Source organism: Apodemus sylvaticus, chromosome 1, assembly GCF_947179515.1.
Source record: "Apodemus sylvaticus chromosome 1, mApoSyl1.1, whole genome shotgun sequence".
Taxonomy (NCBI): Eukaryota; Metazoa; Chordata; class Mammalia; order Rodentia; family Muridae; genus Apodemus; species Apodemus sylvaticus.
The window spans coordinates 167,140,650-167,157,171 of NC_067472.1; positions in this window are offsets into that span (position 1 = coordinate 167,140,650).

Consider the following 16,522-nt stretch of genomic DNA (forward strand, 5'->3'; position numbering starts at 1 on the left):
TTTTGAGCTATGGACATTGGCTTCTTTGAAAAAAATAATAAAAACAATTTAGTAAAAAAAAAAATAAGAAAAAAAAAAGAAAAAGAAAACAGTAAGTTTAAGCTGGATGTCATCAACATTAGAAACAAAAAACTTATGGAAACTGAATTACTCCTTACAGAATGAAAAGCGGGTCAAGAAAGAAAACAAAAAGAAAAGAAACAACCTTTTATAAACAAATGAGAATGAAAATACATGTCCAAGCCTATAGGACATAATTTAGACAGTTCTAAAAAGCGAGTTCATACCACTAAATGCCTACATTAAAAACAATAACCAGAGCAGTCTCATATTTAACTTAACAACAAATATGAAAACACCAAAAAATAAGAATGAGTAATACATCTAAAATGTAGATATCAAGTAATAATCAGATTCCTGGTTCAAATCAATAAAATAGAAACCAACGAACAACATGACAAGAAAAAACAAATACTAATAATCACTAAAAAGGAGTTCGTCCTAGGAGAAAATCTACATGATTAACAAACACTTTGCCAAACTAAAGAAACAACAACAAAAAAAAAAACAAGGAAGAATTTCCAAATTAATAAAATTAGAGATTTAAAGAGAGACACTGTAACAGACACCAAGGAAATCCAGAGGATGACAGCAACATACTTTAAAATTGTATTCTGCTGAGCCTGGTGTCACACACCTTAATTCTACAACTTATAGCTGAACTTGCCTGTGGATTCTCAAAAAGGTTCCTGAGGGGTGTAGTGAGGACCTAGGGGTAAGAGACATGAGAAATGGAGCCAAGACAGGATTCTGATCAAGTCTTGTTTAATACATGTTCATATAGCTGTTATATGGTAAAGCATTTGGCCACAAAAATAAAACAGGATGTGGTAAGCAACCATCAAAGATAAACAACTTGACCTTTACAGAGAATCTAATCTAAAGTATATGTCAGCATACGCTCTCATCAAGAACTCAGGATACAGTCAGCAGCAATAGTTCCAGACTGACCAAACCACCTCCTGTGACTAATGCCCTCACCTTGACCTCACTTAGGCCTGAGAAAGACTTGTCTGACTCCAACAGTCTCCTACATCTCCCCCTCCATAAAATAAAAGTCAATCGATGAGTGCCTGTCTTAGGTTCCCCAGTTCAAGCAGCTTCAGGTCATATTTGCAGCCACGTCTGAATGAACATCCAGCAAAGGGATACCTTCTGTCTTAGTTCAAAAACATGATGCCCCCTGTAAAGCTGTCACTATGAGGATTACCCATCATTGACTACTCATCAGCTAAGGCTAGATGCTGATAATGAACTTGTATAGATTTTTATTGAATTTGATCAATCTGTTGTTTCAGAAAGTTCCTCAGTTTATTGAATGAAACTGGACCAAGGGACACTAGGATGAGCTGACCTAACAATGGCCCATGCAGAGAAGATTAGAAAAGTAGTCAGTCACTGGGAAATGATGAACCAAGTTTGAAACCATCCTGCATCCTTATCCCTAAACTTCTTATGAGCCTCTAACCCTTCACGTACTTTGGTTAGAGAATCTTCTATGACTCCAGTGTGATCCGAATTAAAACAATATTCTTCCTTTATGGCAGCACATAAACCTCCTTGTTGCAAAAATAATAAATCTAAACCCTTTCTATTTTGAAGAACTACCTAAGATAAGGATTTTATAGAATCTTTCATAAGAGACATAGCTATTTCTAAATTCTCTAAATCTTCATCTATGGCTACTCGAGGCTCATTATAATGTTTTGTTTTGCAGAACAAGTGAGGAAATACCAGTGTCAGTTCCAATGACTTCCAACCCCAACAAAACAGCCATAGTCACAGCAGTGACAGGTTTTCTGGTCCTTCTACTAAGGACCAGGATGTTATGGGGGTCCCCAGGCATCTAAAAAGACCTGACCAGAAAAGACATTAACATGTGGAACAAGTTTCACTAGAACACAAAAATAATAGTTTTCAAAAAATCCAAAGAAACAGGGATAAATGCTGCTGTTGCAAGCCCACCCGAAATTTCTGGTTGCACCAAATAGTCAGTAGTATTGATCACCCTATGGATGGCACAAAAATGACCATAGTTTCAGGGTAATCCATAAACCAGTCCCCACTATAGACAAAATGGTAACTCTTTCATGAGATTGACACCATTGACAAGCAGCCTGATCAGAAGCCACCCTGACAGTTCCATTAGAGACTACAGCTTCATAAAATTTGGGATTGGAGGAAAGGCAGAGCCAACAGCCTTTAGTAAAGTTAGATTGAGAAAAATTGCAATGCAGAAAAGGATCCACTGACAAGCCTAAACAATCCCTCATGGGAAGAGGCTAAAGGCACCTGAGGGTGGATCTGGGTAGTTTGACTCATAGAAAATGGGTTTGGACTAACATAATCTAGATGCAGTAAAGGCAGAATCAGAAGTTCATTCGGACCAAGGCCCTGGATAGGTGAAACGGTCTTCTTGACATGTCAAATTCTAAAAGTATTACCAGCATCATAACCTCCTGATATGTAGGCTTGAATTCCCAACACAAAACCTTCTGACCAATTCTACTCTTGTCAGTGAATGAAATATCTATGGTGGGATAGACAGTATTGCTCCCTTTACAAGAATAGAGATTATCCATGAACATATAGCACTTATGTCTCATAAAGATGCCAGAATTTTGTCCCCTGAGAAACATAGTAATCAAGTCTCCACCCTTAGCCTTCCAGTAAATGTGACTGGAAGTTTCACGACACCAAGATGCATAATAAAAAGAATCATTAGAGCCACAGGATTTTTCATCATAATCATAAGCAGGACATATGTAAAAATGTTCTTGGGGTGACTGAGTCCAAGTGGCACAACTAAACAAGTCCTTTGCCAAGAGAGAGATTTCTGAAACCAGGTTCCAGGAGTTATTGCTCTTGTCACTGATGCAAGTGTTCTTCCCTTTCCATCTTTGACGGGCCATTTTAGCTCCCTTGGTTTATGCAGTGTAGGTATGTGAGCAGCCTCCACAACCATCTGGATCATGATCATCAGCATGTTGCTCTTCATCTGAAACTCATAAAAGATATTTTCTCAGGGACTCAACACTGGATCAATCATTAATTTGTTTCACCAATCTTTCTGGTAGCCATCTTGCACAGTTAGCTTGATGATCAAAAATACAAACAGATAACTCATATGAGGACAGGGGAGGGTCCATTCCAAACTCCAGACAATGGGTCCTTCCACATGACCTTTGCATACATGGATTTAAAATCTGCATGCCAAATGCATGATCAGCTGCAGATTTACCATCCTTGTACACATTTTAAAATTTTTAAATGAAAAGAGAATGGTGAAGTATGTTTTGAGGTCTTCTTTAGGGGTACCATTCCCCCCCTTTTTAATTTAATAAAAAGATGCTTTAAAATGCCATTGGCTCTTTCCACAATACCTTGACCTTGTGGGTTATAGGGTATATCTGTTTTTAAAGTAATCTGTAATTTACTACAAAAGCTTTTTAAACTAGAAGAGCAATCAGCAGGTCCATTATCAGTTTTAATAATATGAAGGTAGACGTATTGTGGAAAAACAATATAAGAGATGTGTGGTAAAATTATTCATTGCCTCTCCTGTACATAGTAAGGCTAAATCAAAACCACTAAAAGTATCTACACAGACATGAAGAAATTTTAATTGACCAAATTCAGGAACATGAGTAACATCCATTTCCATAAGCCTTGGGTATCAGTCCTCAAGTGTTAACTCCCAAATGAGGGACAGGTAGCAATTTATCACAATTTGTGCATTGATTAATAATTTCCCAATTCTGATCTCAAGTTAGCCAAAATCAAAGCCAGAAAAACTTTTTGGTACATGCTCTTATAGCATCCACACACTGTAAAAATATAGGAACAACTGGATTATCAGACTTGAAGTGGCCTAAAGTCTCCAAAAAGGGAACATAATTAATTAAAAAATGAGAATCAGAATATATATATATGTGTGTGTGTGTGTGTGTGTGTGTGTGTGTGTGTGTGTGTGTGTATAAACAATAGTATCAGAAAACTGTTTCAATACCTGCAATATTGCATACAGCTCAGTTACTGGAGCAGAAGATGTAGGAACACCTAAAATAACAGTATTATCATTATAATGATATACAGCTTTGCCATTAGCAGAGCCATCAGTAAATAGTGTCAAAGCATTTTCCAGAGGAGAAAAAGAAGTGATAAGAGGAAAAAAAAGGAATGCTCATTAGCAAATTGAATTAATTTGTCTGGATGGTAATGATTATCAATATCATCATTAAAACTGATACAAACTGGTGGCTGCTCCAGCTGAAGGGCCATCAGCAGTGGAACCAAGGCGTCACAGGGACCAGTTAGGCCCTGCGCCCACGACCACTGACCTTCGCTGACCAGCCGGACAGCAAGCAGCTGCAGTTGTGCGGCGCCTTTCCTGCACGGAGGCCACTTCAGAACTCGGCCTCCCACCAGTCAGGAGAGGAGGATCCATCTTGGTTCCATACTCCAGGAATCTGACAGACTGAGGTACACAAACATAATCCGAGGCCAACACCGCGGTGGTCTGAGCCTGCGGTGGTCTGAGCCCGACGGGCGTTGGCCTGCACCCAGGCCCTGGGCGGGTCGGGGGGCCATCGGGGTGCCAACCCAACCAGGAGGTTTTTTGCCCAGGCCTGCGAGCGCGCCGCCGCCATTTTGCCTGCAGGACAACAGAGAGCTCAGGCGGGCAGACCTGTAACAGGCATAGCCTAAGGCTAACAAAGCGGGGGTCCAGGCCCCAAAAGGCACAGGACTGACCCCAAGAACTGGGCGGCTTGGTGGGCCATCTGTGAGTCAACCCGCCCAGGTGATTGTTAGCAAAGCAGACTCTCCCGGCGCTTTCAGGGAGCGCGGGCGCACACGCCCGCCATCCTAGTCACCTGGCAAACCCAATTAACAGTCAAAGCCGTAGGGGAACTTTGCTCGGACCTTGGCCTCCCAGGCTTTTGCCTGGACTCAGGGACTGGGCGGCCAGGCTAACCTTGTGTGCGATAGCCCGGTTGGCAGATCGGCTGCCCAGCGGAGTGAGCGGAACTCAGGGGAGGTCACAGTAGCATACACCGTCAGCACTCCCTGGGAGTGCACACGGGCTCCATCTGCTCCACAGACACAATCTGGGGCAAGGCCTCAGGCAGAAACCCTTAGCTCTACTCTCTCCGCTTCCGGATCCAGATCAGTCTGGGCGGCAGCATTACATCTCCAAGTCCTGCAAGTGGCTAGCTGGGCTTCCGGGCGGCCAGCTGGGAGAAGTCAGTGTGCTCCAGTGAATCCAGCGGGCCCCAGCGGGAGCCTTCGGGTGCCTGCTTTGGGATCTGAACAGCCTGGGCAGCAGCACACTGTCTACAAGCAGTGCAGGAGGTAAGCTGTGCACCAGAGGCCAACTGGGAAGGGGCAGCTTGCACTGGTGAGTCCAGCACTGACAAGATAAACTAACACCAGTGAGATCTAGATGGCAAAAGGCAAACGCAGGAACGTCACTAACAGAAATCAAGGCAATATGGCAACATCTGAACCCAATTCTCCTCTACCAACATGTCCTGGATACCCCATCACACCAGTAAAACAAGATTCGGATTTAAAATCACTGGTCATGATGCTGGTACAGGAACACATGAAGGTCATACATAAAGAAATTCAGGAGACAATGGATCAAAAGGTAGAAGCCCTTGCAAGGGAAACACAAAAATCATTGAAAGAAATCCAGGAGAATACAAAAGCCAACAAGGAGGAAATGCAAAAAACACTTAAAGAAATACAGGAGAACTTTGCTCAACAGGCTGAGGTCATGAAAGACGAAACACAAAAATCTCTTAAAGAAATACAGGAGAACTTTGGTCAACAGGCTGAGCTCATGAAAGAGAAAACACAAAAATCTCTTAAAGAATTACAGGAAAACACAAACATGCAAGTGAAGGAGCTAAGCAAAACCATCCAGGATCTAAAATCAGAAGTAGAAACAACTAAGAAAACTCAAAGGGAGACAACTTTGGAGATAGAAAGCCTTGGGAAGAAATCAGGGGACAGAGATACAAATATCAACAACAGAATACAAGAGATAGAAGAAAGAATCTCAGATGCTGAAGATTCCATAGAAACCATGGACTCAACAGTTAAAGAAAATGCAAAATGCAAAAAGCTTGTAACCCAAAATATCCAGGAAATCCAGGACACAATGAGAAGACCAAACCTAAGGATTATAGGCATAGAGGAGAGTGAAGATTTACAACTTAAAGGGCCAGCAAATATCTTCAATAAAATTATGGAAGAAAACTTCCCTAACCTAAAGAGAGAGATGCCCATGAATATACAAGAAGCCTACAGAACTCCAAACAGACTGGACCAGAACAGAAATACTTCCCGTCACATAATAATCAAAACACCAAATGTTCTAAACAAAGAAAGAATACTAAAGGCAGTAAGAGAAAAAGGCCAAGTAACATATAAAGGAAGACCTATCAGAATCACAGCAGACTTTTCACCTGAGACTATGAAGGCTAGAAGGTCCTGGGCAGATCTCATGCAGACTCTAAGAGAACACAAATGCCAACCAAAACTACTATATCCAGCAAAACTCTCAATCACCATAGATGGAGAAACTAAGATATTTCATGACAAAACCAAGTTTACCCAATATCTATCCACAAACCCGGCCCTAAAAAGGATAATAGGAGGACAACACCAATACAAGGAGGGAAACTTCACCCTGGAAAAAGCAAGATAGTAACCTTTCATCAAACCCAAAAGAAGTTAAGCATTCAAATTTAAAAAATAACGTCAAAAATGATAGGAAGTAACAATCACTATTCCTTAATATCTCTTAACATCAATGGACTTAATGCCCCAATAAAAAGACACAGACTAACTGAATGGATACGTAAACAGGACCCTACATTTTGCTGCTTACAGGAAACACACCTCAGGGTCAAAGACAAACACTACCTTAGAGTAAAAGGCTGGAAGACAATTTTACAAGCAAATGGTCTCAGGAAACAAGCTGGAGTAGCCATTTTTTTTTTTATTTGATATAATTTATTTACATTTCAAATGATTTCCCCTTTTCTAGCCCCCCCCCCACTCCCCGAAAGTCCCGTAAGCCCCCTTCTCTTCCCCTGTCCTCCCTCCCACCCCTTCCCAGTTCCCCGTTCTGGTTTTGCCAAATACTGTTTCACTGAGTCTTTCCAGAACCAGGGACCACTCCTGCTTTCTTCTTGTATCTCATTTGATGTGTGGATTATGTTTTGGGTATTCCAGTTTTCTAGGTTAATAACCACTTATTAGTGAGTGCATACCATGATTCACCTTTTGAGTCTGGGTTAACTCACTTAGTATGATGTTCTCTACCTCCATCCATTTGCCTAAGAATTTCATGAATTCATTGTTTCTAATGGCTGAATAGTACTCCATTGTGTAGATATACCACATTTTTTGCATCCACTCTTCTGTTGAGGGATACCTGTGTTCTTTCCAGCATCTGGCAATTATAAATAGGGCTGCTATGAACATAGTAGAGCATGTATCCTTATTACATGGTGGGGAATCCTCTGGGTATATGCCCAGGAGTGGTATAGCAGGATCTTCTGGAAGTGAGGTGCCCAGTTTTCGGAGGAACCGCCAGACTGCTTTCCAGAGTGGTTGTACCAATTTGCAACCCCACCAGCAGTGGAGGAGTGTTCCTCTTTCTCCGCACCCTCTCCAACACCTGCTGTCTCCTGAATTTTTAATCTTAGCCATTCTGACTGGTGTAAGATGAAATCTTAGGGTTGTTTTGATTTGCATTTCCCTAATGACTAATGAAGTGGAGCATTTTTTAAGATGCTTCTCCGCCATCCGAAGTTCTTCAGGTGAGAATTCTTTGTTTAACTCTGTACCCCATTTTTTAATAGGGTTGTTCGGTTTTCTGGAGTCTAACTTCTTGAGTTCTTTATATATATTGGATATTAGCCCTCTATCTGATGTAGGATTGGTGAAGATCTTTTCCCAATTTGTTGGTTGCCGATCTGTCCTCTTGATGGTGTCCTTTGCCTTACAGAAACTCTGTAACCTTATGAGGTCCCATTTGTCAATTCTTGCTCTTAGAGCATACGCTATTGGTGTTCTGTTCAGAAACTTTCTCCCTGTACCGATGTCCTCAAGGGTCTTCCCCAGTTTCTTTTCTATTAGCTTCAGAGTGTCTGGCTTTATGTGGAGGTCCTTGATCCATTTGGATTTGAGCTTAGTACAAGGAGACAAGGATGGATCAATTCGCATTCTTCTGCATGCTGACCTCCAGTTGAACCAGCACCATTTGTTGAAAAGGCTATCTTTTTTCCATTGGATGTTTTCAGCCTCTTTGTCGAGGATCAAGTGGCCATAGGTGTGTGGGTTCATTTCTGGATCTTCAAACCTGTTCCATTGATCCTCCTGCCTGTCACTGTACCAATACCATGCAGTTAGTCATCAAAAGAGACCCTGAGGGACACTTCTTGCTGGTCAAAGGAAAAATACAAAAAGAAGAACTGACAATCCTGAACATCTATGCCCCAAATGTAAGGGCACCCTCTTTTGTAAAAGAAACTTTATTAAAACTAAAAGCACACATTGCACCTAACACAATAATTGTGGGTGACTTCAACACTGCACTTTCCTCAATGGACCGATCAGGAAAACAGAAACTAAACAGGGACACAATGAAACTAATTGAAGCTTTGGACCAATTAGATTTAACAGATATATATAGAACATTCTATCCTAAAACAAAAGAATATACCTTTTTCTCAGCACCTCATGGTACCTTCTCCAAAATCGACCATATAATTGGTCACAAGACAGACCTCAACAAATATAAGAAGATCGAACTAATCCCATGCCTCCTATCTGATCACTATGGAGTAAAAGTGGTCTTCAATAGCAACAGAAACAACAGAAAGACCACATACACGTGGAAACTGAACAATACTCTACTCAATGATACCTTGGTCAAGGAAGAAATAAAGAAAGAAATTAAAGACTTTTTAGAACACAATGAAAATGAAAACACAACATACCCAAATCTATGGGACACAATGAAAGCAGTGCTAAGAGGAAAACTCATAGCCCTGAGTGCCTCCAAAAAGAAAATGGAGAGAGCATACATTACCAGCTTAATGACACACCTGAAAGCCCTGGAACAAAAAGAAGCTATTTCGCCCAGGAGGAGTAGAAGGCAGGAAATCATCAAACTCAGGGCCGAAATCAATCAAGTAGAAACAAAGAGAACCATACAAAAAATCAACAATACCAGGAGCTGGTTCTTTGAGAAAATCAACAAGATAGATAAACCCTTAGCCAGAATGACCAAAGGGCACAGAGAAAGTATCCAAATTAACAAACTTAGAAATGAAAAGGGAGATATAACAACGGAAACTGAGGAAATCCAAAAAATCATCAGATCCTACTACAAGAGCCTATACTCAACACAACTGGAGAATCTGGAGGAAATGGACAATTTCCTTGACAGATACCAAATACCAAAATTAAATCAGGACCAACTAGACCATCTAAACAGTCCCATAATGCCTAAAGAAATAGAAGGAGTCATAGAAAGTCTTCCAACCAAAAAAAGCACAGGACCAGATGGCTTCAGTGCAGAATTCTACCAGACCTTCAAAGAAGAGTTAACACCAATACTCTTCAAAATATTCCACAAAATAGAAACAGAAGGAACACTACCCAATTCCTTCTACGAAGCCACAATTACGCTGATACCAAAGCCACACAAAGATCCAACAAAGAAAGAGAACTTCAGACCAATTTCCCTTATGAACATCGATGCAAAAATACTCAATAAAATTCTTGCCAACCGAATCCAAGAACACATCAAAACGATCATCCACCATGATCAAGTAGGCTTTATCCCAGGAATGCAGGGTTGGTTCAATATACGGAAATCCATCAATACAATCCACTACATAAACAAACTCAAAGAACAAAACCACATGGTCATTTCATTGGATGCTGAAAAAGCATTTGACAAAATTCAGCATCCCTTCATGCTTAAAGTCTTGGAGAGAACAGGAATTCAAGGCCCATACCTAAACATAGTAAAAGCAATATACAGCAAACCGGTAGCCAGCATCAAACTAAATGGAGAGAAACTTGAAGCAATCCCACTGAAATCAGGGACCAGACAAGGCTGCCCCCTTTCTCCTTATCTTTTCAATATTGTACTTGAGGTACTAGCTCGGGCAATTCGACAACATAAGGAGGTCAAAGGGATACAAATTGGAAAGGAAGAAGTCAAACTATCATTATTTGCAGACGACATGATCGTCTACCTAAGTGACCCAAAGAACTCCACTAGAGAGCTCCTACAGCTGATAAACAACTTCAGCAAAGTGGCAGGTTATAAAGTCAACTCAAGCAAATCAGTGGCCTTCCTATACTCAAAAGATAAGCAGGCTGAGAAAGAAATTAGGGAAATGACCCCCTTCACAATAGCCACAAACAGTATAAAGTATCTTGGGGTGACTCTTACCAAACATGTGAAAGATCTGTATGACAAGAACTTCAAGACTCTGAAGAAGGAAATGGAAGAAGACCTCAAAAAATGGGAAAACCTCCCATGCTCATGGATCGGCAGAATCAATATAGTTAAAATGGCCATTTTGCCTAAAGCACTATACAGATTCAATGCAATACCCATCAAAATCCCAACTCAATTCTTCACAGAGCTAGAAAGAGCAATTATCAAATTCATCTGGAACAACAAAAAGCCCAGGATAGCTAAAACTATTCTCAGCAACAAAAGGAAAACTGGGGGAATCAGTATCCCTGACCTCAAGCAATACTACAGAGCAATAGTGTTAAAAACTGCATGGTATTGGTACAGTGACAGGCAGGAGGATCAATGGAACAGGATTGAAGATCCAGAAATGAACCCACACACCTATGGCCACTTGATCCTCGACAAAGAGGCTGAAAACATCCAATGGAAAAAAGATAGCCTTTTCAACAAATGGTGCTGGTTCAACTGGAGGTCAGCATGCAGAAGAATGCGAATTGATCCATCCTTGTCTCCTTGTACTAAGCTCAAATCCAAATGGATCAAGGACCTCCACATAAAGCCAGACACTCTGAAGCTAATAGAAAAAAAACTGGGGAAGACCCTTGAGGACATCGGTACAGGGAGAAAGTTTCTGAACAGAACACCAATAGCGTATGCTCTAAGAGCAAGAATTGACAAATGGGACCTCATAAAATTACAAAGTTTCTGTAAGGCAAAGGACACCATCAAGAGGACAAATCGGCAACCAACAAATTGGGAAAAGATCTTCACCAATCCTACATCAGATAGAGGGCTAATATCCAATATATATAAAGAACTCAAGAAGTTAGACTCCAGAAAACCAAACAACCCTATTAAAAAATGGGGTACAGAGTTAAACAAAGAATTCTCACCTGAAGAACTTCGGATGGCGGAGAAGCATCTTAAAAAATGCTCAACTTCATTAGTCATTAGGGAAATGCAAATCAAAACAACCCTAAGATTTCATCTTACACCAGTCAGAATGGCTAAGATTAAAAATTCAGGAGACAGCAGGTGTTGGAGAGGGTGTGGAGAAAGAGGAACACTCCTCCACTGCTGGTGGGGTTGCAAATTGGTACAACCACTCTGGAAATCAGTCTGGCGGTTCCTCCGAAAACTGGGCACCTTACTTCCAGAAGATCCTGCTATACCACTCCTGGGCATATACCCAGAAGACTCCACACCATGTAATAAGGATACATGTTCTACTATGTTCATAGCAGCCCTATTTGTAATTGCCAGATGCTGGAAAGAACCCAGGTATCCCTCAACAGAAGAGTGGATGCAAAAAATGTGGTATATCTACACAATGGAGTACTATTCAGCCATTAGAAACAATGAATTCATGAAATTCTTAGGCAAATGGATGGAGCTAGAGAATATCATACTAAGTGAGGTAACCCAGACTCAAAAGGTGAATCATGGTATGCACTCACTAATAAGTGGATATTAACCTAGAAAACTGGAATACCCAAAACATAATCCACACATCAAATGAGGTACAAGAAGAAAGGAGGAGTGGCCCCTGGTTCTGGAAAGACTCAGTGAAACAGTATTCAGCAAAACCAGAACGGGGAAGTGGGAAGGGGTGGGTGGGAGGACAGGGGAAGAGAAGGGGGCTTGCGGGACTTTCGGGGAGTGGGGGGGCTAGAAAAGGGGAAATCATTTGAAATGTAAATAAATTATATCGAATAATAAAAAAAAAAAAACTGATACAAACTAACAACTGTTGCTGATCATAAACTCTAAGCCATTGTACTTGTTCTCTATTAAAGGGCACAATGATTTTTGCTGGTTCTTTGCCAAAGTATTTTACACTCTCAGTTCTGTCCATAATAATATGGTCAGCAACTGATAAATAATAGGGATAAATGACTCTCTTAGGTGAGGAAGGTAGATGCAGTCATAGCAAAGGTCCTTTCTGCCATAAGAGTTCTGCGGGTAAGATTTCTGTCTTGCAAATAAATTATATGATGGGAAAGTCATAATTAACATATTTGATTTGTTGATTTTGAATAGCTGGATTTACTAACTCTAAAGCCTGCTTAGCTTTTGTGGTCAAGGTTCTAACAGATAAAGGATCAGAACCACCTTTTAAAATGTCAAATAAAGGCTCTAACTATCCTCTAGATAATTTTAAGTAAGGTCTCAACAAATTAATTTCCCTTATCAACTTTTGTAAGTCATTTAGAGCATGTAAATGCTCAGTTCTAATCTTCATTTTAAAAGAATGTATATCTTGAAGAAAAAGCTGAACGCCTAAATATGAATAATTACGACATTCTAATTTTTTCTTGAGCATCTACTAACCCAAATTCAGCTAAATGAAATTTCAGATCCTTAAAACATATTTGTATATCATCATAATTAGAATGAGCAAGCAATATGTCATCAATATAATGATTATATATGAATCTATCCATTTTTCATGGACTGGTTAAATAATAGCAGCAACGAATTTTTGACAGAGAGTAGGACTGTTAGCCATCCCTTGAGGCAATACATTCCATTGAAATCTATGCATAGATTCTTTAAAATTTATAGCAGGTAAGGAAAAGGCAAATCTCTTATCCTCTTCAGTGAGAAGACTAGTAAAGAAGCAAATTTTTAAATCTATAATAAGTTTGTGAAATTTTTCAGGAACTATAATAGGTATGGGTAACCCTGGCTGTAAAGCACCTATGAGAACCATTTACCAGACTTTTTCTTTTTGGGGGAGGTGACTATTTTTTTTTATTTTATTATGTATTTTTATTTTCTTTTTTTCCACCATTTTTTTATTTTCTAAATTATTTCTTTACATTCCAAATGCTTTCCACTTTCCCAGTTCCCCCCCTCCCACCATGTGTCCCATAAGCATTCTCTCCACCCATTCTCCAATGACCTCCCTCCTTTTTCTCTGTCCTGGTACTCCCCTACAATGCTGGATCAGGCATTTCCAGGATCAGGGCCCTCTCCTTACTTCTTCATGGGAGTCATTTGATATGCTACTTGTGTCTTGGGTATTCAGAACTTCTGGGCTAATTAATATCCACTTATCGGTGATTGCATTCCATGTATATTCTTTCGTTATTCGGTTACCTCACTTAGGATGATATTTTCCAGTTCCAACCATTTGCCTGCAAATTTCATAAATTCATTGTTTTTAATTGCTGAGTAGTATTCCATTGTGTAAATATGCCACATTTTCTGTATTCATTCCTCCATTGAGGGACATCTGGGTTCTTTCAAGGTTCTGGCTATTATAATTAAGGCTTCTGTGAACATAGTGGAGCATGTGTCCTTATTGCATGGCAGGGAATCCTCTGGGTATATGCCCAGGAGAGGTACAGCAGGGTCCTCCGGTAGTGTCATGTTCAGTTTTCTGAGGAACTGCCAGACTGATTTCCAGAGTGGTTGTACCATCTTGCAATCCCACCAGCAGTGGAGGAGTGTTCCTCTTTCTGCACATCCTCGCCAACACCTGCTGTCTCCTGAGTTTTTAACCTTAGCCATTCTGACTGGTGTGAGGTGAAATCTCAGGGTTGTTTTGATTGGCATTTCCCTAATGACTAATGATGTTGAGCATTTCTTAAGGTGCTTCTCAGCCATCTGAAATTCTTTAGGTGAAAATAATTTGTTTAGATCTGCACCTCAGTTTGTAATAGGGTTATTTGGTTCCCTGGGGTCTAACTTCTTGAGTTCTTTGTATATATTTGATATTAGCCCTCTATCAAATGTAGGGTCGGTGAAGATTTTTTCCCAGTTTGTTGGTTGCCGTTTTGTCCTTTTGACAATGTCCTTTGCCTTACAGAAGCTTTGTAATTTTATGAGGTCCCATTTGTCAATTCTTGATCTTAGAGCATAAGCTATTGGTGTTCTGTTCAGGAACTTTTCCCCTGTGTCCATGTCCTCAAGGCCCTCAAGGGTTTCCCCCAGTTTCTTTTCTATTAGTTTCAGTGTGTCTGGTTTTCCTTGGAGGTCCTTGATCCACTTGAAGTTGATCTTAGTACGAGGAGATAAGAATGGATCAATTCACAATCTTCTGCATGCTACCCTCCAGTCGAACCAGCACCATTTATTGAAAAGGCTATCTTTTTTCCACTGGATGTTGTCCACTCCTTTGCTGAAGGTCAGTGACCATAGGTGTGTGGATGAATTTTTGGGTCTTCAATTCTATTCCATTGGTCCACTTGCCTGTCACTGTGCCAATACCATGCAGTTTTTAAGACTATTGCTCTGTAGTATTGCTTGAGGTCTGGAATACTGATTCCCCCAGAAGTTCTTTTACTGTTGAGAATAGTTTTAGCTATCCTGGGCTTTTTGTTATTCCAGATGAATTTGAGAATTGCTTTTTCTAACTCTAAGAAGAACTGAGTTGGGATTTTGATGGGGATTGCGTCGAATCTGTAGATTGCTTTTGGCAAGATGGCCATTTTACCTATATTAATCCTGACAATCCAAGAGCATGGAAGATTTTTCCATTTTCTGAGGTCTTCTTCAATTTCCTTCTTCAGAGACCTAAAGTTCTTCTCATACAGAACTTTTATTTGTTTGGTTAGAGTCACACCAAGATACTTTATATTGTTTGTGGCTATTGTGAAGTGTGTCATATTCCTAACTTCTTTCTCTGCCTGTTTATCCTTTGAGTATAGGAAGGCTACTGATTTGCTTGAGTTGATTTTATAACCAGCCACTTTGCTGAAGTTGTTTATCAGCTATAGAAGTTCTCTGGTGGAGTTTTTTGGGTCACTTAAGTACACTATCATATCATCTGCAAATAGTGATAATTTGATTTCTTCCTTTCCAATTTGTATCCCTTTGACCTCCTTTTGTTGTCTAATTGCTCTAGCTAGAACTTCAAGTACTATATTGAAAAGATATGGAGAGAGAGTACAGCCTTGTATAGTCCCTGATTTTAGTGGGATTGCTTCAAGTTTCTCTCCATTTAGTTTGATGCTGGATACCGGTTTGCTGTATATTGCTTTAACTATGTTTAGGTATGGGTCTTGAATTCCTGTTCTTTCCAAGACTTTCAGCATGAAAGGATGCTGAATTTTGTCAAATGCTTTTTCAGCATCTAATGAAATGATCGTGTAGTTTTTTTCCTTTGAATTTGTTTATGTAGTGGATTGTATTGATGGATTTCCTTATATTGAACCATACCTGCAGCTGTGGAATGATGCCTACTTGATCATGGTGGATGATCTTTTGATGTGTTCTTGGATTCGGTTGGCAAGAATTTTATTTAGCATTTTTGCATCGATATTTATAAGGGAAATTGGCCTGAAGTTCTCTTTCTTTGTTGGATCTTTGTTTGGTTTTGATATAAGCGTAATTGTGGATTCGTAGAAGAAGTTGGGTAGTGTTCCTTCTGTTTCTAGTTTGTGGAATAGTTTGACGAGTATTGGTATTAGGTCTTCTTTGAAGGTCTGATAGAATTCTGCACCAAAACCATCTGCTCCTATGCTTTTTATGGTTGGGAGACGTTCTATGGCCCCTTTTATTTCTTTAGGGGTTGTGGGACTGTTTAGATGATCTATTTGATCCTTATTTAATTTTGGTGTTTGATACCTGTCCAGGAAACTATCCATTTCCTCCAGATTCTCCAGTTTTATTGAGTATAGGTTTTTGTAGTAGGATCTAATGATCATGATGATACACTATGATCAAGTAGGCTTCATCACAGGGATGCAGACATGGTTCAATATAAGGAAATCCATCACTGCAATCCACTACATAAACAAACTCAAGGAAAGAAAAACATATGATCATTTCATTAGATGCTGAAAACGCATTTGACAAAATTCAGCATCCTTTCATGCTAAAAGTCTTAGAAAGAACAGGAATTCAAGGCCCATACCTAAACATAGTTAAAGAAATATACAGCAAACCAGTAGCCAACATCAAACTAACTGGAGAGAAATTTGAAGCCATCCCACTAAA